The 22,981-nt window shown below is 34.1% G+C and overlaps 1 protein-coding gene across 1 annotated transcript in view; it reads right to left on the reverse strand.

Moving 5' to 3' along the window:
• Positions 1-22,981, reverse strand: part of LOC143225101 (CUGBP Elav-like family member 4) — a 633,828-nt gene that overhangs the window by 445,624 nt on the left and 165,223 nt on the right. The window lies entirely within an intron of this gene.

Below are 22,981 nucleotides of genomic sequence, written 5' to 3' on the forward strand. Positions count from 1 at the left end.
AACTTTAAATAAATTACTCTAACCGTTTGTGTTTAAACTTTAATTTTTATCTTGTGTATCAGTGAGAAATTCGTTAACTTCATTTACCCACACTTTTCACTCATCCTCTACATCTATAGCTACATTATATTATATTTACTTATTAGTCTTTTTTTTTTAAATACCACGACATCACTAACAGCAGAAAGTTTTTTTTTTACTTGAAAACTTTGTGTATGTTCTCTGGTTCATAAAAAATATGATTTGCTGTAAACGATTGAAAATCACTAAGAGAAAAAAAACTATGTTATTAAGGCTTGGCCAAACGATCTTCTTTGGAACCTAATGAAAGCCGTTTGGTCGAAACGTTGACTTCTCAGATTTTATAACATTGTAACTTTATTTCTTGTCATTCTAGTTCCTCTGATGGGTCTGTAGATGAACAGTTCACGCTAACGACATCATAAGGTAAAAGCTTTCATTTCTTTTATTTTTTTAGTTTCGTAATCGAAATAAAAAATATTTCCGCTGCATCAACATTCCAGTTGTGAAATACACAACTCGGAATAAACACCAAGAACAAACTTTGCGATATGGAACATTTATCACAACATTTTGTTTACAAATGAAAAATTGTACTAAACATCATTTGCTGTCAGTATTGTAACAACCATGTCTAATAGTCAATTTCCATATATTTAAAACTTCCAAAACAACGAATGTCTATTAATCTAAGGAGCCAAACTTCTTTAATAGAATTAAGGAAATTTATCTTTTAAGGCTACATGGGACACACTTCTAAAACTTAGTTATCATTAAACCAAGAATGTGATAGACTGCACATACATCGCCTGTAGTTTATTTATTGTACTAAAATATAAATGTTCTTTTTAAGTTGAGAAAAATGTAGCTATTGAAATCGAAATATATATAGTTTTAACAACATTGTGATTCAGCTCTCCAATACGTTCCTATTTTGACTTTTGTTAATTTGTTGCTGGCTGTTAAGCACATAATCACATAATAGTGTGTGTTCTGCTTATCACGGGTATCGCAACTCAGTTTTTAGCGTACACCTCAAATTTAATGCTAACTCACTAATAGGTGTATAAGCGTAATAATAAGAGTGTGGTAGCTCGAGTTTGGTAGCTAGTTCAATTTTACTTTCCTAATGAAAAGAATGGGATCTGGAGTGAAAAGTTTGTAGTAAATTGCAAATGAACTGGATGTTTAAATTTTTCTTATGTCACGAGTACCTTTGCATCCGACACGTTCTCTGTGATACCGCTCAAAATTGTGAAGTGGTTGGCCATGTCCGTATTTAAAGCATTACTTTTTAAATCCGGCATTCCTACTTACCACTAAAGTATTGTTTCAGCAATACAGTGCGTGCTATTCTAGGTATTCTGTTTCAGAAACGTTTGGTATTACTGATATCTCTTACTTTTAAATGTTGTATACTTTCTGCCTTAAGCCACTCTAAAAAGCGGAGGACGTTCACCATGGAGTCCGCATACGACGATATTTCATGTTCACTATCGCTTTCATTCATGATAAATAGTTTGGATAGTTCATTTTGATCAGTACTTTAAAGAAGTAAATAACGTATGTTGAATATTCAGTCTTTAATTAAAAGAAGTGTGCACATCCTGCTGTCAAAAGTGTAACAGTGGAAATCAAAATATCAAATCGTTCACAATATTTAACTAAAATAGCAAATATAAGGCATTCAAATATACTCGAAAATAATAACATCTCCAACCGTTTTAAAAAATCGGAGGCCGTAACAGGATTTTGTAATGAACAAAACTATGCTAGTTATTCATTGAAATACACTGTAATAAATAAAGGAAGGGGGAATCCTCAATAGATGCAACAAGTAATTCTTTCAGGCAGAGTAAATTAAGCTATGAGATTTCAGAGGTGGTCAAGTGCACGAATCAATAGGGTTTGACCTCCCGAGTCCAAAACTGTGATTAGATCTTAACCCGGTCAAGAGATGACGGAACTATGAGCCAAAAGTTTGTACTTCAGACAAAACAACAACAACTATAAGCCGTTCTATGAGCCGCTATGCCGAGGCTAAAAATGTAGGTATAATGTACAAATTGGCCAGCTTACAAATAAATATAATATTGTCTCTTAATGGTAAAAAGTTTCTCTAAAACATAATAAATATCTTAATTCATTCAACATAAATGTTTTAGTGTATGTTTTTTTGTAAAAATATATATTTTATTGTTAGTGAACTGTATGGTTTTTGTAACAATATATGTATATGACATACATATGTATATATATAATCCTGCTGAACGTTTTGCGTTTTCAAACTGGACAACTGGAACAATGGTAATTTCTCTGTGCATGGCATAAGATTAGTTCATTGTGTTTATCTATATTCTATCTGAAACAACAGCTTAAAAACTTCATATATGATTGGCTAACTTTATTAACTCCACTGTTTCCTTTATTTAGCAAACATGAAAAGAGGGTTGTTGTTCTTCGAAAGAATGAAGTAATTACTCATGTGTCTTTCCAAGATAACCAGCTTGTAATTTGAAACGTTTTCAATAGATCATTCTGCCATGGAAGTTGCGTCTCCTCCGATATCAGCTTCCACTTTCTCTGACAAATGAGTACCATCAAACCACGCAAGCATGCAACAAAGGGTGTGCCTTGTTATTAGAAATGTTTTCTTTTCCTACTAGTAACATTTACAAGAGCAGACTGAACAACACTACAAAAATATAAGGCGAAACTAATACAGGCTTCTTAGCCTTTAATTAAATGCTTGTACTGCTTAAGAACAGCTTCCAATTTCGGCGCAGAATCAATATATTCTGAAGCCCACAAAAGCGTATACCCCAGCTGAGACCTAGTAATTAATCACAGATAGCTTAGCCATGCAAAAGCGTTTTTGTTTGAAGTCAAAAAGATTATACACTACCAGATCAAATGTTTGCATTTAATGTACAGCTTTCCTTCTATCATTAATTAGTTCCCATAGCCTATTCACCCATTCTTTCCAACCCTAGTGATGTGTGGTTAGAAGAATGAATTATTATATGATAACTAAATCAGAACTTGTTAATATAACCACAACAATATTCCCTTGCTTTAAGCTTTCATTAAAGACTAATTACGAATAGAAGTATTAGTCAATCTGCTGATAAAATGAACAAAAAACAGGAGGCAGTACCAGTGCAAAAATGAGCCCAATGAATTATAACTAATAACCGATCTCCTAACCACCTGAAAGGTTGCTTGCTTATAAAATAATCCATGATATAGCATACGTAATGCTTTATTATGTTCCTAAATAAGACGTGTTTACATTTTTAAAAATGTCGATAACTGATGGTTATTATAGTAATTATACATTTAACACGGGTGAACATACGTATGTAGTCACGTGACGACAGTGTGAAGTGCAAGCATACTCTTTCTGAACATGTGCATGCACGAGTACACACAGACAGTACATAGGTCGTTAATGAGCGACTGCAGGGTTGCTCGTAATTAGTTTGATAAATTCATTATTGTCACGCTATCATTTCTACTTAGACATTGGCCTTTTTTGTGTTCTCGGGTTTTTTAGAATGTTCTGTCCAAAAAAACAACCTTGCTTTCTAATAAACATATTTTATTCGTTATATTGCAGTTGTTCCGCTATTTATTATTCTTCCATAGAAATCGCACTTTGAAGAAACGAATATGCGGGAATTAATGAAGTGCAAAGTGGAAACACAGTACTTTGTAAAATCTGGCGCTATCGTTCAAAAATATGTACTTAATTTTATATATTCATTCTTAGCCAGTCACCATCCGTCTCTATTCATACGTAACTTGTACGTGTTTCTTTATTAGCGAAATGTAGCATAATTTACCAGATTTTCCTTCATTAACAAAAGAAATGTACTTTTTTCACTTTATGTTTGATCTCAACTTTTCTTTTTTTTTTACTGGCTGAGACAAACGACAGTTCAATAAGGTTTTTGTTCTGAAACCTTACTGTCAACTACACGTGTTTTATGGTGTTCATGTTTGTCGACTACAATGTCTTAAGGTGTAAATGACGAATACAAAATCCTGAGATGTCAAGCACATTGTTCTGAGATTTTCATGTCGTTAACAATATTTTGAGGTTTTCATCAGATGACAATGTCGACTATTTATGCTCTGGGTTGTTAATGTCCTGAAACGTTCATGTTGACCACAATGTCCTGGGGTGTTAATGTCGAACAGGAAGTTCTGAGATGTTAATGTCTATTGCATTGTTCCGATGTGTTAGTGTTGCAAATAATGTACTGAGGTGTTCATGTAAAATTAATGAAATATTATTTTACAAGTGAAATCAGTAACAACTATTAGAATTTCAAACCACTTTAACCCTACTCATGTTTCAACTAGTGTTACCAACAAACTATATTATTACACCTGAGTAATAAGATTTCATCTTACAAAAGTCGTTTCTTTTACCTGCATTAGAGCTGGTTTTTTTAATCCCACTAAGTTGATAGAAGAAAGTCCAAATTCAAACTTACCTATAAAAGAAAAACAAAACTTTCCATCAGTCTATAAAAGATGTTCTATGTAAATATACAAATATTTATTAAAACACTATTAACACTGTGTGCCTTTGGTAAGTAAGGCATTGAGTGCTGGGTATTTAACGAACAAAATATTCTTCTAATTATCATATTTGAATCTTTTAGTACTTGTTTAAAATGATTTATGTAGTAAATTGAACACGTGTGTATACATTAATATTATACGATAAAATGTGAAATATAACAAAATATAAGTCCTTCATATCGGCTATTTATTACATTTAAGAAGCGAGCCGAGCTAGATGGAAATATAAATTAAACATAAGAAAAATATATGTAGATTCTAGAACTAAACGTTAAAGCTTTTTCACTTCTATTTCTTAATATATAGGCTTTGTAATCGAGGTGCCGTTGAGCGATGATTTTCTGAAATTTGAAGTAATGTTTTTTAACAAGCCTTATCTATTCAACTTTTATAAGGTACTTTTTTCATTTCTTCTTTTCTTCGTCCCATGTAAGATAGTTAGGACAGGCCATTAAAATAATCCAATGGGAGAGCCAGGCACAGAGAACGTCCATAAAAAGGTTTACAGTGGGCTAAACAATCGTGTTTTACAGCTTGCTATCACGGTGTACGGAAGAAGCGAAGAAAGTTTATGTATTATTTTATTCCGGCGACTGAAATGCTTTAGCACACGAAGAAAATTCGAAGTGCTATAGATCTCCCTATGGGAGCAACAAGCTGAAAGTGCTTTTAGTTCCATAATAAACAGTGATGAGAAACATGGATAGATTTCTCGCCATGATCTTTACATATTCTCTTGTCCTACTTATAATAGATACGGGTTTGAAGAACTTAAGTAAAATCGCCGCTTGCTTCTGTATACACTTTTCATTAACCCATCAAAGATCTAGGCTTAAGGATAAAAAGAAACTTTTTAAAAATGTCTTTATTTTTAATCTCCGAAACAAAAAAAAACAACTGGTGTTTTTATTTGTGAATATGATATAAATATATCAGAATGTGAGTAACGACATATATAAACAGAATCAGGCCCGGCATGGTCAGGTGGGTTTAGGCGTTCGACTCGTAATCCGAGGGTCGCGGGTTCGAATCTCCGTTACCCAATCATGCTCGCCCTTTCAGCCGTAGGGCGTTACAATGTGACGGTCAATCCCACTATTCGTTGGTAAAAGAGTAGCCCAAGAGCTGGCGGTGGGTGGTGATGACTAACTGCCTTCCTTCTAGTCTTACACTACTAAATTAGGGACAGCTAGCGCAGATAGTCCTCGTGTTACTGTGCACAAAGTTAAAAAAGCAACAACAAACAAACAACCTTATATATATGTAAAACAAGACGTAACTTGAAGATCAGGTTAAAATAATAGTAAAAAATTCCTTCCCAGGTTCATAGGTTTATGAATAAAACAAACAATTTTTCTGAACAGGACGTCACAGTACTAAATCATGAGTCTGACACTAACAGAAAAAAAATCAGAGAAGCTTTATTAATAAAATAAAACAATCCCTCTACTAACAAATATCCAGACACATCTCTATACTTTCTATTAATTCCCCACACATTTCTAAGCTTATGCAAATATTTCCCAGAGAATATTCCACAGTTTTTTATAACGCGGATCGATATTTACATGAATAAGTGACAACGATAAATTCTGTAATTTAAATACATTGTTAGATTTTGAATATTGGTTTAAACAATAAAACATTCTTTCCTGTAAAAAACTTATGTATTCTAAAATGATCGCACCAGTAATCGAAACGTTGTATTTGTTCTAAAAACTAATCTTACTGTAAAAACTATAAAACTGTAAAATACTTTGCCCAGTTTTTGCGAGTTTCCAGTGCAAAACGTTTTGTGTCGCAACAAATAACCATATGATGAAACTTTGTGTCTCCACAACAGGCAGTTGCCGTCCATTCTACAAAGTTTCATCATGAATACTAACCCTAAATACCTAAAGTAACCATATGAAATAGAACTCGATAACGTAGTTTCACTATCTTGGAAAATAAAAGTTTTTAGACGGCTTGATTGGATAATGAAAAACTATTATAAATATGCTACGTTTCGACAAGGTTTTATCATCCTCACGATATATACTAAAGTATTTGTCACTACCCAGTCAAACCGTTTCAAAACTTTTATTTTATAACCACATGAATGACCTATTTGTGAAATAATACATTGTATTTAATCAAAAACGCCCGAAACTCTGATTTTGGGTATTTTTTCATATTAGAATGTTGTTATGAATCAGAAGTTTAATATTTTATAGAAAAATCGAGTATGAAAAACTTGTATGGTTGCATCCTTTCAACGCAACGTCTGGTTGAACTTGATATTCACCACAGCTTGTAATATACTAGTTCAAATAGTAAAACACTATAGAACCTTCAGTGAACTGTTCTATCTATCAAGGTGAATTTCTATTTATGTATGGTATCTGAGAAGTCTTTTTCTGAGTTCAAACAGTGTATTCGCTTCAAGTTTGAATAAAAAGAAACTAAATTTCCAGTATTATGGATGAGGAGATTAGATACATTGATTTCAAATAGATAGATAATATAGTGCATAGTCTACAAAACGGAACCCTATTAGTCGGAAATGTATACAAAACTATGAGCTTGGGTAGAAAAAAAAAAAGGAACTTTGTAAAGCGGATAACGTCTTCTTTATATTAAATTCTGAACTGCATTTATTTCCACCAACACACGTGTTTCTTCAGAGCATGCGTTCACTGTGGTGTCTTTATCATTGTCCAAAACCAGTCATACAGACTCTAGATATTTGTAGAACACTCCATGTGGTCAATATCCTAGATATGAATATACACAGAAGGATGCACTTACGTCTTCTTGCTTCTCGAAACCCCTCGTCACTCTATGGTACTTTACATAACTGAATTTTAATATATAGACCACAAGATCCAGAAGTATCGTTCACTCTATGGTACTTTACGTAACTAAATTTTAGTACATAGTCCACAGAATTCAAAAGTATCGTACACTTCGAAGTCAGTTTTCAAATAATATAAACACCTTTTCCATTTTACTCTTAATTTATATAAGGAAGGGTTTTGTGTGAAAAAAAGGTTTTTTTGTGAAATAAATGAAAAATAATTTTGGAATATATTATGCAATAAAAAAGATTCATGTTCATTACGATATTAGTAATTTAATGGCCAAAAAAATTACAGCTGATTTTTACCTTCAGTCTCGATAATCTGTACAAAGATGGTCGACTACAAACTGTGGTGTACGTATTACATATCCAAGAAAAATAGAAATACTTCACCATTAAATATGTTTTTATTGGTTTGATATTTCGCTTTGCAGCTTCCGGTAAGAATGGCTAAGAGACCGCATCAATGCGCATGATTTTTAATCACGTGATATAATTACATTTGGTCAGCTTGTGACTTGTTTGCTGCAATACCGAATAAAAAATAATCTGATGAAGGTCTAACATCAAAACGTTGACAAGAAAAAAAATTCAGGTCCAGTGTCAGTCACAATTAAAGTTTGGTCCTTCGACAGTGCCATTGAAGGTTCGAGTATCCAAGCTTTTATATGTCATTATGTTAAAAATGTAATAAAACTTAGGTTTGTTTTAGTCTTTCTCTGCCATAACATTAACTACATTGCTTAAAGACAGATCATACATTCAAATAATGTCTAAGGCATTGTAAATGAAAATGGGATAAAAGTTATATTCATTAAAATTTGTGTTTATTTGGTTTCTTTTGAACTTGTCGCAAAGCTACACAAAGGCCTTCTGCACTAGCTATCCCTAATTTAGCATTGTAAGACTAGAGGGAAGGCATCTAGTCAATACCGCATACCGACAACGATTGAGTTACTCTTTCACCAAATAATAGTTGGATTAACCAACACATTATAACGCCTCCACAGTTGAAAGGGCGAATATATTTGGTCACTGGGATTAAAACTCGTGACCCGCAGTTTGGTAGTCGAGCGTCCTAACCGTTAGTGCTTATTCATTATACAAAAAAGCAAGAATGTATCATTACCATTACATTAGTTCTTATGTTGTAGCCTACAGAGTGCATAATTATTCTCGTGATTCATGGAATGCGCACGTTTTACTAAAGTCTGAAATTACCCATTGCAACGTTAAGCTTCCCTTATGTGTAACATCAATTTAATGTCTACTGACTAACAGACAAACAACACACTACTGTTAGTAGTGCAAGTGGTGAAAACAAGTGACCTCTCCAAGCGGCCTTTGGCCCTCCTTAGGAAAACAAATGCTTGTGATTGATATGAAATTTATATTTTCTCTACAAACTAATATAATAAGAAAACGTTTCACGGTTAGCACGGTTTAAAGATGTCTTATATACTTATATTTCGCTAGGATCTAGAATGTGAAGAAATTACAAGCGTCTCTTATAGAACTAAGATTTTTACTTATATCCTTTTTTTTATCTTATCTGATATTATTTGTTATTTGATAAATGTTTGAATGTTATGAGTTATCATATTTGAGCTTGCACTCTTTTTAAGGTCAGTTCTTTCGTCGAAGTTTACCATAAATAAAAATATAAAGTTTCTGCTGCTCTAATCAAACGATTTAGAGAGTAAACAAAAAAATAATAACTAGAAAGGATATTACAGCATCAATAGTTATTCGCTAAATATAAATATAATAAATATAAATAAACAATCAGTTTCCCTACAGCATAACGCTGGCATATAACCTGTGGAGATCGTGTGCGTTCGATGTCATAGTTAAAGTGTAGGTTAATAAATTTCCCTAACGATTACCCATTGATACACACTCTACATTTGGAAGGTAAACTAACAGTCATATGGTGGACCACGTCACATTTATCCCTCGGTTTAGTTGTGGCTCTCTGACATTACAAGATTGGTTAAGACTTTACAAAATGTCTAATGGAATTTTAGATTTTTACTTTTTGGTGACCAGCCATTGGTATCTATTTTATTCTTAAAACCAACCATTAAAGTTCGTACAACCGGAGTAAAAACAAAGTATTTGTGTATTGTCGAACAGTAAACCGAGCCCTCGGAAACTAACGATCTATGTATTTGTGTATTGTCGAACAGTAAACCGAGCCCTCGGAAACTAACGATCTATGCGTTAATTTATACTGCCTTCAGACTTTGGAAGCTAAGGCAGATCTTATTCCCCTTAGCTGAATCCATAAAGTTTATTCTTGACCGTTTAGTCAGTGATAATCGCTCCAGTAGTTATTCTGAAGTCTCTGCTGAGTTTACGAGCAAAGAACTAAAGGTTTATAATGTTCACGTTATGCAGACGGTAAGGTGAAAACTGACGATTCCTTAAAGTTCATGCAATGTATGGAGAAAGGAAAAAACTGGCGATTTCAAGGGCCACATTATGCAGATAGTAGGTTGAGAACTGATGACTTCTAAAGCTTCGTTATGCAGATAGTTGTGTGATAAATAATGATTTTCAGTGATCATTTTATGCGGATAATAGTGATTATGGTGCTTAACTGACCTTTCACAATTAATCAAACCCGTCCATCGTACTGACATGTTTAAGGATAGCAACTTAAAATATTATTGTTATTATTATTACCAAACAAATACACACTTTTCCCAAATGAACAGCTGGGTACTCCTGTCTGCCCTCTTCCCATTTTAACCATTCTAACAGTCAGCATTTTCGTCGGAAACCTTCGTCCACTAACAGACAACGTTGTCTCAAAATTTTGAGGAAACAATAATAAAAACAGAATCGATCGTTTGACGCTTTCAAAACCAAACACGTAATGAGGCCTTTCAAAATGTATAACACAAGGAAAATGCCCGAGACACAGGTGTACTCTCACTAAAACTTATTTACACAAACGAAACAAATAATGTGCACATGACTGTATAACTCTGTAAACAACTGCATTTACTGTGACAGTTAATCAGTTTTTGTTCTTTGCCATTGAATAGTCTAAAGAATCTCCTTGGAAATCTAAAAGCCAGATTCTCACCCTCGATATTATAACTTAAATATAAAATCGTGAGGCATATTTATACAGGAAATACTACCTATAAATATTATGTTTTCTAAAATATTCCAGTAATAATTATTTAACAGCTAAAGACACTCACTAGATATTACAACAAAATATAAAGTCGAGAGGCATATTTATATAGAAAACACTAACTATGAATGCTATATGTTTTCTAAAATATTCAAATAATAATTATTTAACAGCCAATGACTGCCACTAGATATTACAACAAGATATAAAGTCGAGAGGCATTTATATAGAAAACACTACCTATAAATGTTTTCTCGGGTTAGCAATAAAGCTATATAAAACCATCTTGACACTAAAAAACAAACATGAAACAACCTTAGTACTTTTTATATAAGAAATAAATAATATATCAAAATTTTATTACTACACCAAGAATGAACTTAACTAGTGTCGATTAATTTTGCAGAAGAAATAGTTAAAGAACCAATTAGAAATAACATAGTACGTAAGCCTAACAAGATATATTTAACAATAATGTTCTGAGGAAGATTAACCTGCGCGAGACTTACTGATGTTTAATTAGTTACTGCCAACTTGATTTTATTGTCTTACGAATATTCACACGAACAAAACGTCGGACAATTTGAAACAAAAAACACACACACGCTACAATTATACTTTATTTCTCAATTTTTTGCTAGAAAGATTCAAAACTGCTGTGGAAATCTCTTATCTGTTTTATAATTGTTCGTAGAACCGAAAATGTTGTACGCTTAGAATCTTTTGTTTGTTTGCTTAATTTCGCGCAAAGCTACTCAAAGGCTATCTGCACTAGCCGTCCATAATTTAGAAGTGTAAGAGTAGAAGGAAGGTAGCTAGTCATCACCACCTCCCGTCAACTCTTAGACTAATCTTTTATCAACGAATACAGGAAATGACTATGACTTATAACTCCCCTACAGATGAAAAAGCGAGAACGTTTCGTGTGACAGGGATTCGAAGCCTCGACTCTCAAATGGCTTAAACTGTCTGACAATGCCGGGCATGTACGCTTTGAAATGATTACGTCATGAACTTCAAATACGTTTAACAAGCACAAGTAGATAAAACTAAATATTTACATTACACTAACCTCAAAGTATCACAAATTCCACAAGCCGAACATGGCCAGGTGGGTTAAGGCGTTCGACTGGTAATCTGAGGGTCGCGGGTTCGAATCCCCGTTCCACCAAAGATGCTCGTCTTTTCAACCGTGGGGGCGTTATAATGTGACGGTCAATCCTACTATTCGTTGGTAAAAGAGTAGCCCAAGAGTTGGTGATAGGTAGTGATGACCAGCTGCCTTCCCTCTAGTCTTACACTGCTAAATTAGGGACGGCTAGCGCAGATAACCCTTGTGTAGCTTTGCGCAAAATTCAAAAACAAAAACAAATTCCAATCATGCAATGGAACTGTCCCCGCTGTTACAGAGGTAAGTCTACAGGTTTACAACATTAAAATCAGGGGTTCGACTACCCTCGGTGAACTCAGCAGATAGCCTGATGTGGCTTTGCCGTCAAAAAATACACGCAATGAAACTGAAGGTTATAAAAGGTTATTCCCAAATGAAGTTGCGTAGCAGACACAGCAGACAAGGCCTTACAATAGTTTTAGATACTTTGTATTCCCGGTGGGACAATGGTAAGCTAACGGACTTACATCGCTAAAATCCGGGGTTCGATTTAAGCGCAGCAAATGCAGCAGGTAGTCAAATATGGCTTTGCTGTAAAACAAACAAACCGTCCGAAGATGTTTATTTTGGTGATTTAGTTGTGTTTTTTAGTCCTGTGTTATGTTGACACTTTCTATTCTGTTAAGACATACACATATCACAGAAAGAAAAGCTTTTCTTCAAGAAGATAACTTCACTAGATCTCAGATTTTCTATGAACAATGTTTCCTTATAGTACTGACAACAGACACCGTCACTGCTGTGTATAGTTTTAAGATCACCGTATTGTCAAAACTAACTTTGTTCTTGCAACTGATTTTCTGTTTCGATGACAAATTCTAAGATGTGTTCCTTCAGTTTTCGTGGTGTCAGCTGTGTTTAAAATGGGAACTAGAAAATTATCGCCTAGTTGTTATAATAACTTGAGCGCTGCGGGTAAAGTTTTTAAGAATTATGATCATCAGCTCAGTTAGAAAATGCTTTGCATATATAAGTATATGTATGCATATATAATTGTATTTATAAATCGACATTAATGTGTTTTTTATTTATATATTATGCTTGAATTTAATTTGCATATGTATATGAATTAAAAGTAGCATATGTTTCTTGAAAAGTCGTTTCAAAACAGAAGTTCAAAACTTATATACATATATAGAAAGATATTACTTCATCATATGCAAATTACTTAAATTTCCCAATTAAAATGCATAAGTATCGACGTCTAATAGAGCTTTTCGTACTGTGCTTTTAAGTGCAATTACAGAAATTAACATTAGTCCTAAATATATGTATATGTTTATGTATGTTCAGGTATCAGAGTCTAAACAACTATAGAATGGTGGAGCGCATGTTATTATCCATCATGTCACAAAGACCAGGAATATAGAAGTAGAGAAGAAACGTGATTCATTTAGATTTATTCCACCTCGGGCAACCGTCATTACTAATACTGACACAAATTACCCATTATCGTATTTACATGCACATAAATATCCATTACAAGATCCTATCATACATTTCCTACAGCATCCCACCGACGTCTGCTGTGTCTGCGAGCGACAGTACAGAATCCTGTAGAATCTTATTCGATACAATGTTCTCAGACTAGAAAAAAAGAGAGAGGGAAAAGAAGTAAAAATTGGCAAGTCTTCCAGTAAACCATAATGGCAAGTCCTCCAGTAAACCATAATGGCAAGTCCTCCAGTAGACTATACTCCGGCAATGAATTTCGTGAAGTAACATTTGTTGTTTTATTTTTTTACCTAGATAATTATTGATTTTTTTCATAAGCTTAAGAAGGAAAAAGCCAAACATTAAATATCCTGCCTAGCTTGCTGAACTGTACTTACATATTGTAATAAAACCAATATAAAATATTGTGCTTCACCTACTAGCTATACCACTAATATTTGAAATGTGCCTCCGAAATGTTCTTCCAAACGCACAAATCCAATATAGATATGAAGCTTCAGTTGATAATCATACCACTACCGTCGGAAATGTGCCTCTGAAATTTACCTTTAAACACATAAGTCCAACATAAGAATGTAGTTTTAGTTATGCTTCTACTAATGGAAATGTTCGTCCAATCACATAAACCCAAGAGACGAATAAGATGCTTCCATTATTAGTTAAATGAAAACTATTGTAAATGATCTTAAAAACCCAAAATAAGAGTATGGTGTTTTATCTGTTGGTTATACCACCACTGTTGGAAATGTTCTTCCAGACACACAAATCCAAGATAAGAATGAGGTGCTTCATTTTTTAGCTACACCACCATTGTTGGAAATGTTCTTCTAAACACAAAAACAAAAAATAAGTATATGGTGCTTTATCTGTTAGTTATACCATCACTGTTTGAAATGTTCTTCCAAACACATAAGTATGAAAAACAGCCTTTCACTCTTACTATAAGTTAGACTTACTCCATTTGCTGCACGTGCTAAACAGTAACTTATTACATAAAAACTGCGTATCTACGCAACAAAACTTTCATTACACATAAAGTAACCTTAGCATTCTTAATTATATAAGATATAAGTGAAACTGAATATCACAGGATTCACAGACCTCCATATCCTAAAGAAGCAAAAAGCATAACAATTTTATATGAAATTTTAAAGAAATGTGAATCTAAATTAAAGAATGTATGATAACAATTATTTCCAATAATCATAATTTCTTTCCCAAGTCCAGGAACGTTTGTTTGTGTTTCCTTATCTTAAAGCCACATCGGACTTTTGCTGCGTTTACCAAAGAATTCAAATTCATGATCATAGCATTATAAATCCGAATACTTACCGCTGTCCCACAGTGGGACATTCATGATTATCACGATAACATAATAAATATAGAATTAAGCTATTATTTATATGCTTGTTTCTGAAAAGAAAGTTTAAAGTTGCAACATTAAGAGCAAATTACGCATATTTTCGCTAAACGGCCAGTTTAGATGCCCTTAGTTTTCAGGTATAGCCGTCTCTAGTTTTCAACCACTTCCCAAGAGAAAAACACATAGCCAGCCAATATCGTCCACCGCCACAAGGGTTTTTACAGGTCTTTCCACCCAGTAACAAGGTAGACTGTCACTTTTATAACATACTTACACCTGTAAAACATAGGACATGCTAAGTAGCATCATATGTCTCGAACATTGGGCCCTTCAAGCCGCAACCATAGAAGCTAACCACTATGTCACGTCGATCCCTGTGGTCGTTAAACTGTGAGTTGTTGTATAAGAAATACACTACCACAACTTTTATTTTAACGCTTTGATAAATACAGCACACTTTTAAAGTTGTATTTCATGAAAATGTTTTCACTTTATTTATTACCAATATTAAATATTACTGATTTATAATAAATGAATAATATATGATGCAAATAAATCCTACAGTAATAATAATGTTTTGAGATAGATATACTAAAAACGTATTTTAAAACTTGATCAACAAATGGTAATTACTGATTATTAACAATTTTCACATGACTTTCTATACCAAACACTATGCTCATAAGACGCATCTTTCTTTAGCAAAAAGGTGATCTTTAAAGTGAGTGAGATGAAAGGAGACATTTAAATTTAAATGAATAACTCGTACATTAAAGTTATGACACGTTTTAAATGGCATTAACTAATTTCTTGTATTATGACTGGTTATTAAGATAAAACTACGTATGCAGACATGGATTATACATATCCGATATTATGTATAGATATAATTAAAGTGAAAATGCCATAAAAATATTAAAGCATATTACTCATGCTAAAAATATGTTAGCTGCAAGTCTTCATATCACATATCAACCGAGTGATTATATTGGAAACATATGAAGTAATTAATTTTTATTATGTACTGTACAGTGTGTTCACAAACATACTAGCCCTTTCACATATTAGAAACATATAAGCCATTTTCCAAAAAAATAGTTATCCCACACACATAGGAAAACAACAAATTTATCTACATTAGTCAAACAGTTTATAATATGGGCTTCAAAATATACTATCCTGTCAGGTTTCATTTGTCAAAGCGCATAAAAGCTGACACCTAATATATAAACCTGATTCAGTAGTCTTGCTTTTACTATATTAGGAAACGTTGAACATAGTTGTAATTAGGCTTAGGTCATTTATAATCCGAAACAGCTGTATAAGAGAAGAAGTACAGATGCCAAAGTTTCTTTCTTTAACTTCGTTTAACCTACTTGGGTGTGTATTTGTACACATAAGAGAAACAGTTTGCTATGACATTTGTCTTCACGAGGAATGCGTTTAATAGGAGAAAAAATTTCAAAATAAGAATAAAGACTAGTACATTGTTTATTGAATTTTTCAAAAAGCCATTCTACGGTTATCTGCAACAGCAGTTCCTATTTTGAAGTAATAAACTAGAAGGAAAGCGGTAAGTCAGTGTTACCCCAGCTACATCTCAAGAGCTATTTCTTATGAACGAATATTCAGATTGACATTCGTGCTATAACGACACCACAGAAAAAAGAGCGACTTTGCTTAGTGATAGAAGTCGATCTCGTGACCTACCGGTTGCCAGTCGAGTACCCTGACCATTAGGCCACAATAGGCCAAAAGTGGTAAATGGTACATTATATAATCGAAATGTCAACAAATTTTGTTCCTAGCATCATACATCACTTATTTCTACAGAAACTCTCAACCTCTGTGCGATTTGCTTTGCTGCAAATGGGACCTGAGAAAGGATCTCTGACCGCAACGTCGTTCATTAAGCAGTATTAACATCAATCCTATCATAACGAACCTCTTTCTATACTCGTGGTGGTACAAGAAGTAATTTATTTAATCAGTATTTGGCATTAAAAACGATTAGGACTAAGATAGAAAAGTATATACATACACAATGGCACCTGATCACAAAGCACAGAAAGCCCCAGCTGTGTCAGGGGTTCCATATACTTTCTACTTCACAGCTTAATTTTTAAAATGGCAAGCAGCCAGCACTCTTTACTGGTAAGGACTTTAATTGTTATTTCTGTTCCACAGAATACGTAGCGCAGATTACAGCAATTTTGCATTCTTAAATAACCAGCCCTTAACCTTACAGAGAAAATAATAAATTTTATTTACCTCTAACGTTCTGGTATTACACGACCATAAAGATGTGCTGCTATTTAAAAGGCTTAGTTAAATCTCAGTACTAACAATAAAACAGTAAAAGTAAAACATCGAAGACAAAAAAACACTTTTTTATGGAACTAAAAGTATTGTACTTACAACAACCTTAACAAAAAATTTTCACATGCCAAAAATAGTTCACTACAACTATACCACAAAAAAAAGAAAACTATTAGTTATAGACAACGATAACAATGTGTGGAGGACATGACATGAACGTTCAAACACTGGCAAACGTTTCTTATGGTTTTTCTTTTATATTCTGTACTGCAGATATTAATTGAAGTTGGAAGTTGATTATCTGTAAAACAAAGTCTGTTAACCATCTCTCACGAAGTTCAGACATATGTATACATTGTTACTATGTCCTCACTTGACGTTTCATGCGATCCTCTCTTCTCGAAGTACTGTTTAAGACGTGACCCAATTCAAGTTGTGTTACTGAGAAAGCGAGTCAACTAAGGCATTTAAACGTGACATGTTTAAAGCGAGTCAACTAAGGCATTTAAACGTGACATGTTTAAAGCGAGTCAACTAAGGCATTTCAAAGTGACATGTTTAAAGAACGACTGTACTGAAAAGAAATAAACACCGAATTTGTAAGATTCCAGGAAAATATTTTCAAAAAGGCGCGATTCATTACGTAAGTAATGCGGCAATTTCCATTCGAGACTTTTCACTCTAGTTTAAAGCTTTTGAAACTATTAGACAGGTTTTAATGGAGAGTGAAGCATTCAGGTTACAGTAATGTTGTCAAAAGTAAAATTCTGTAGGTAACCTCTCGACCCAATAAAATTGCATAAAGATATGGAGTCCCTGAATCTTTTCCTAACTTATTAAAAAGTTGAAGAGCTTAGAAGCCTTGTCAGCTTTTCTTTCGGTATATATTACAGTCAATGAATTATGTATTGAATTCTACGACATCACAATTTTTCCTAGGATAGTATGATAAAACTAAACGTTGTTACAATTACAGGCAAACTAAAATCCACTTACAGAAGACAACCTTGCAGTGCGATTTAAAACTACGAAATGTGGAAGGGAAAAACGAAATACGTAACGTTATTTTAAAATGTTAACGTTATGAAATACGGAAATCACCAATCCTGTATTTTCAAAATTAATTAATTATTTGAAACAAACATGTAGTTCAATATATCGTTATTGGATTCACCACATACAATTATACCAGTTTCAGGGAATTGCCCGGCATGGCCAGGTAGTTAAGGCACTCCCCGTCACACCAAACATGTTCGCCCTTTCAGCTGTGGGAGCTTTATAAGGTGACGGTCAATCCCACTATTCGTGAGTGAAAGAGTAGCCCAAGAGTGAGCGATGGGTAGTGAAACATGTTCGCCCTTTTAGCTTGGAAACGTTATAATGTACTGTCAATCCCAGTATTCGTTAGTAAAAGAGTGTCCCAAGAGTTGGCGGTGGGTAATGATGACTAGCTGCCTTCCTTCTAGTCTTAGACTGCTAAATTACGGACGGCTAGGGCAGATAGCCCTTGTGTAGCTTTGGGTGAAATTCAAAACAAACCAAACCAGTTATCCCCTCTTCCACTGGACCTATAATTATATGAAATTTGACGAATATGTATGTTATTAAATTCTTCTTCTAAATTATTCGTCAGACAAGCCGTTTAGAATGCTAAATAGATATAGTCTACCTACAGTGACTAAACAATTAAGACTCGATACTTGAATCGACTCTTGTATCAAAATAGTGAAGTTCAAAACTTATTACCTGCTGTACAAACTTATATTTGAATTTCGTATTTATGGCAAAGCAGTTAAAGTTATTTGCCGTTGTCCCTAATTTAAAACTACTGAGCAGAGGAAAAAGCTTCTAGACAGCAACACCCTATTACTCAATATTCACACTAAGACGTTAACTGTTACATTTATAACGCACCAAAACCTTAAACATTTAAATCCGACTCTCCATATCTGAAATCCAGAGATTTATTAAAACACTAACTAGATTTTTTTTTTCAAAGAGCTAATGGTTAAGGTGCTAGGCGCCCCTCAGTGGCACAGCAATATGTCTGTGGGCTTACAAAGCTAAAAACCGGTTTTCGATACCCGTGATGGGCAGAACACAGATAGCCCATTGTGTAGCTTTGTGCTTCATTACAAACAAACAAGGATGCTTGGCTCGTAAGGTGCGAAGCACACGCTCGAATCCCCGTTCATTTTTAGCCGTGAGGGCGCTATAATGTTTCTATAAATTTCATTATTCGTTGGTAAAAGAGCAGCCCAAAGTTTGTAATACCTAGCTGCCTTCAAACTATTCTTTCACTACTAAATTAGGGACGGGTAGCGCAGATAGCCTTCAAGCAGGATTGTGCGAAATTCAAAACAAACTAATTTTTTCAGAATGAGGTATTGCTGATTAATAGTTACGTTTCTTTTCTTTTCTCAAACAGTGCACAAATAAAATTATTCATATTAACGGTGAAGGTAAAGAAATTTTATTAACTAACTTATATTATTCTTCTGAATAGTAAGCATGCATAAAAATTGTGAGGCCTGAATAGTTGATTGACTTGTGGTTAAAACAAATTCATAAGTTCTTTAAGCTCACCAACCATGGTCGCCCTTTCAACTGTTGGGACATTATAATGTTACGCTCAATCCCACTAGTCGTTAGCAAAAGAGTAGCATCAGAGTTGGCGGTGGATGGTGATGACTAGCTGCCTTCCCTCTAGTCTTACGCTGCTAAATTAGGGACGGCTAGCGCAGATCGCACTTGAGTAGCTTTGCGCGAAATTCAAAAACAAACAATCGTTTCTATGTTGAGGTTATACACTTGTTTAAAAGTCAGATCAGTGATTTATTTCATAATGTTGGGTTATAATGCAAACATGTTTGGACTATCAGTTTTGCATCAATAACCCGAGAAAGAAAAACATTCCAACAATCAAAACCTTTAAAAATATCAAAGAACACATTATGCATGTTGAAGCAAAGTTCCACATGATAAAGACACGTTTTGTCTTGTGTACTTTATCATTTTATTAAAATTACTTGTGTCTTTAAAATCGGATGCAACAAATTCGGCTTATGCCAAGTCCAGAGAATTAGCATCTCACATAATTGAAGAACAAAAATTAAAGCGCTATTTAAAGATTTTTGCCTCCAGCATCTAAACTATCGCAGTTTCACTCCTTCAAAGCTCTTATATTGTAAGATAATAAAAATGTAATAGGTATATCATATACATCTGAAAAATTAAATATTGAAATTTTATTGCACAGTCATTTCTGTGTGAATGCACGTGCACCTTTGTTCGTTTCAAGAAGCCATTGGAAAAAAAGAACAACAACAAGATAAATGTCATTCTTTAAAATAGATTTAATCTCTTGAATGGGTTTCGATTACTTAACCATAACCATGCATCAACTCCTTTACTTCTATGGTTTAAATTGTTCAGCCATTACAGAGTGCACGTCATTTCGTGGAACAGATGAGAGGTGGCGAAGGATTACGAAATTCTTAATATCATAGAAATGACAAAGTTTATTGATTTTTGTGTGGATGTTCCTCGACCATTTTATTATTATTTTTTCCCTCATACCAAGAATTCAGAAAGCTAAAGAAAGTGGAGATAAAACTTGATCATTGCTCCCGGCTTATTTAGGAGTTACGAGTTGGGGATGGCAGCATTGATCAGTTGAATATCTGTAATACCAAATATATCGCTGTGACATTTATTTTTTCATTAGTGCTAATTCTAATTATGCCTGTACCTTCTTAATGACGCTACTTTGAATAAGACCTGCACAGGCACACGTCATATGTAATATCATAAACATTAAATCGTACCTTTCAAAAGCGACTTCTAACGATAGACATGAAAAACGTAGGCTTTAGTCAGTAATAAGTTCTGCGTATCTCATATTATCCATATTAATGCCAATGGTAAATATAATTTGTTGACGAATTTATTTTCTACTTTGCTTATGAGTACATATGAAAATAGTTTGAAGGACTGTTTGTTTGTTTTTTGAATTTCGCGCAAAGCTACACGAGGGCTATCTGTGCTAGCCGTCCCTAATTTAGCAGTGTAAGACTAGAGGGAAGACAGCTAGTCATCACCACCCACTGGCAACTCTTGGGCTACTATTTTACCAAAAAATAGTAAGAATGACCGTCACGTTTTAATGCCCCCACGACTGAAAGGGTGAGCATGTTTGGTGTGATGGAGATTCGAACCCACAACCCTCGGATTACGAGTCGAACGCCTTTTTTTCTGAATTTAAATTCACTTTCAAACAATAGCGAATAATAAAGAAATAAACATATTTTGTAGAATACCCTATAATTTCATTAACATTATGCAAGTAATTGCAGATTTTAAACAAATCACTACAAAAGGTATTAAAGCAAAATTTAAGCTTGTAATATACTACTCATAATAAATACACAGGTGAAGAGTCATTGTTTATGAACACAATAAGTTTTTTCCCAAAATGTTTTATTATGTAGCCAAATATTAATTGCCAAGCCTATGAAGCTAAGAATTCGTAGTTCGAATTACGTTTCTGCACAAATGTGTCCCTTTATAACTATAATAGCCCTATCCCACTATTCGAGTAGTATAGGACTAGTATGGCCTGGTAGTTAGGGCGCTCGAGTCGCAATCTATAGCGTCTAATCCCTCTAACACCAAACATACTCGCCCCTTCAGCTGTATGGGCGTTATAATGTGACAGTCAATTATAATGTTTGTTGGTAAAAGAGTAGCCCAAGAGAGGCGGTAGGTAATGTTGACTAGTTCCCTCCTCTTCAGTCTACCACTATTAAACTGGGAACGGTTAGCGCATGTAGCTCCCGCAGTCTATCAGGCCAACATCAGGGACAACAGCGTGTAGATAGCCTTATGTAGGTTAATGTACATTTATGACAAAAACAAAATGTTACGTGATAATACATCCAGACTGAAATATAGGAAAAGATACTGCACAACTCCTGTTCATGAACAAAAGCTATGAGCCCAGTTTTGGACTTTCTTCAGATCTATATAATCACATGTTTTTAGGATTATATCCCTTATTATTCGTTGCTGTGAAACAGAACTATAGGAGGTAACAACTGTAGTGTCCATAATGGCATCAATCACAGTCACAAAAAAGCCAGATAATTAGGGCACTTGACTCGAAAGCCAAGGGTCGTGGGTTCGAATCCCCGTCAACCAAACATGCTCGTTCTTTCAACTATTCGTTGGTAAAATATTAGCCCAAGAGTTGGCGGTGGGTGATGACGACTAGCTGCCCTCTCTCTAGTCTTACACTGCTAGAGTAGGGACGGTTAGCACAGAGAGCCTTCCTGTAGCTTTGCGCGAAATTATAAAAAACAGCACAAAAACGTGGCTTGTTCTTCGCTAGAAATACATGGCACGAAAATAAATGGAATTATATAGCCGTGAGAAAGGGGAACAGAAAGAGTTTGAAACGTTGTTGATCGACATAGCAGTTTACTTTGCAATCAATAATTACTTTCCTCAGATTACCTCTTTTTATCGGAGGCGTTCATATAACTTTTCTCTTCCCATACTGTTCTCGTCCCCGTTTCTCTCTCCCTTCCTCCAGTGTTACTCAAACATCTAAAACGGGTAACATACCGAAACCTTTTGAACTCGCATTGCCTAGTTAACCCCGTTCATTTTGTACTGCAAGGGAAGATTGCATATAATTCGAGAGGGCATTTCTTCCAACGTGAGAGAGCTAAGTTCTCTCGAATACTCTACTAGTTTGAAACTTTTGTTGCTGTTTTTTCATATTATTATTATTACTGATGAACAGTTTAATTTTTTGACATTTTAGCATTTTTTTATTCATAAGATCTGCAAACATCTTTTTTTTCTCCTGAAAACAACAGTCTAGACCAACTGTAGGTGGCTAAAATATGATAAAAATTACATGCCACTCTATATCCACATAAACGTTTGAACATGCGTTTACAACTTTCAACGTTTCTTTAAAACGTGTTAATTTATTTCCATACGTGACGAATAAAATTTCTCAATTTCTAATTTATTTTTCACAAACAGAAACACTGACATTTG

This window comes from Tachypleus tridentatus, chromosome 9 (genome assembly GCF_004210375.1).
Source record: "Tachypleus tridentatus isolate NWPU-2018 chromosome 9, ASM421037v1, whole genome shotgun sequence".
Lineage (NCBI taxonomy): Eukaryota > Metazoa > Arthropoda > Merostomata > Xiphosura > Limulidae > Tachypleus > Tachypleus tridentatus.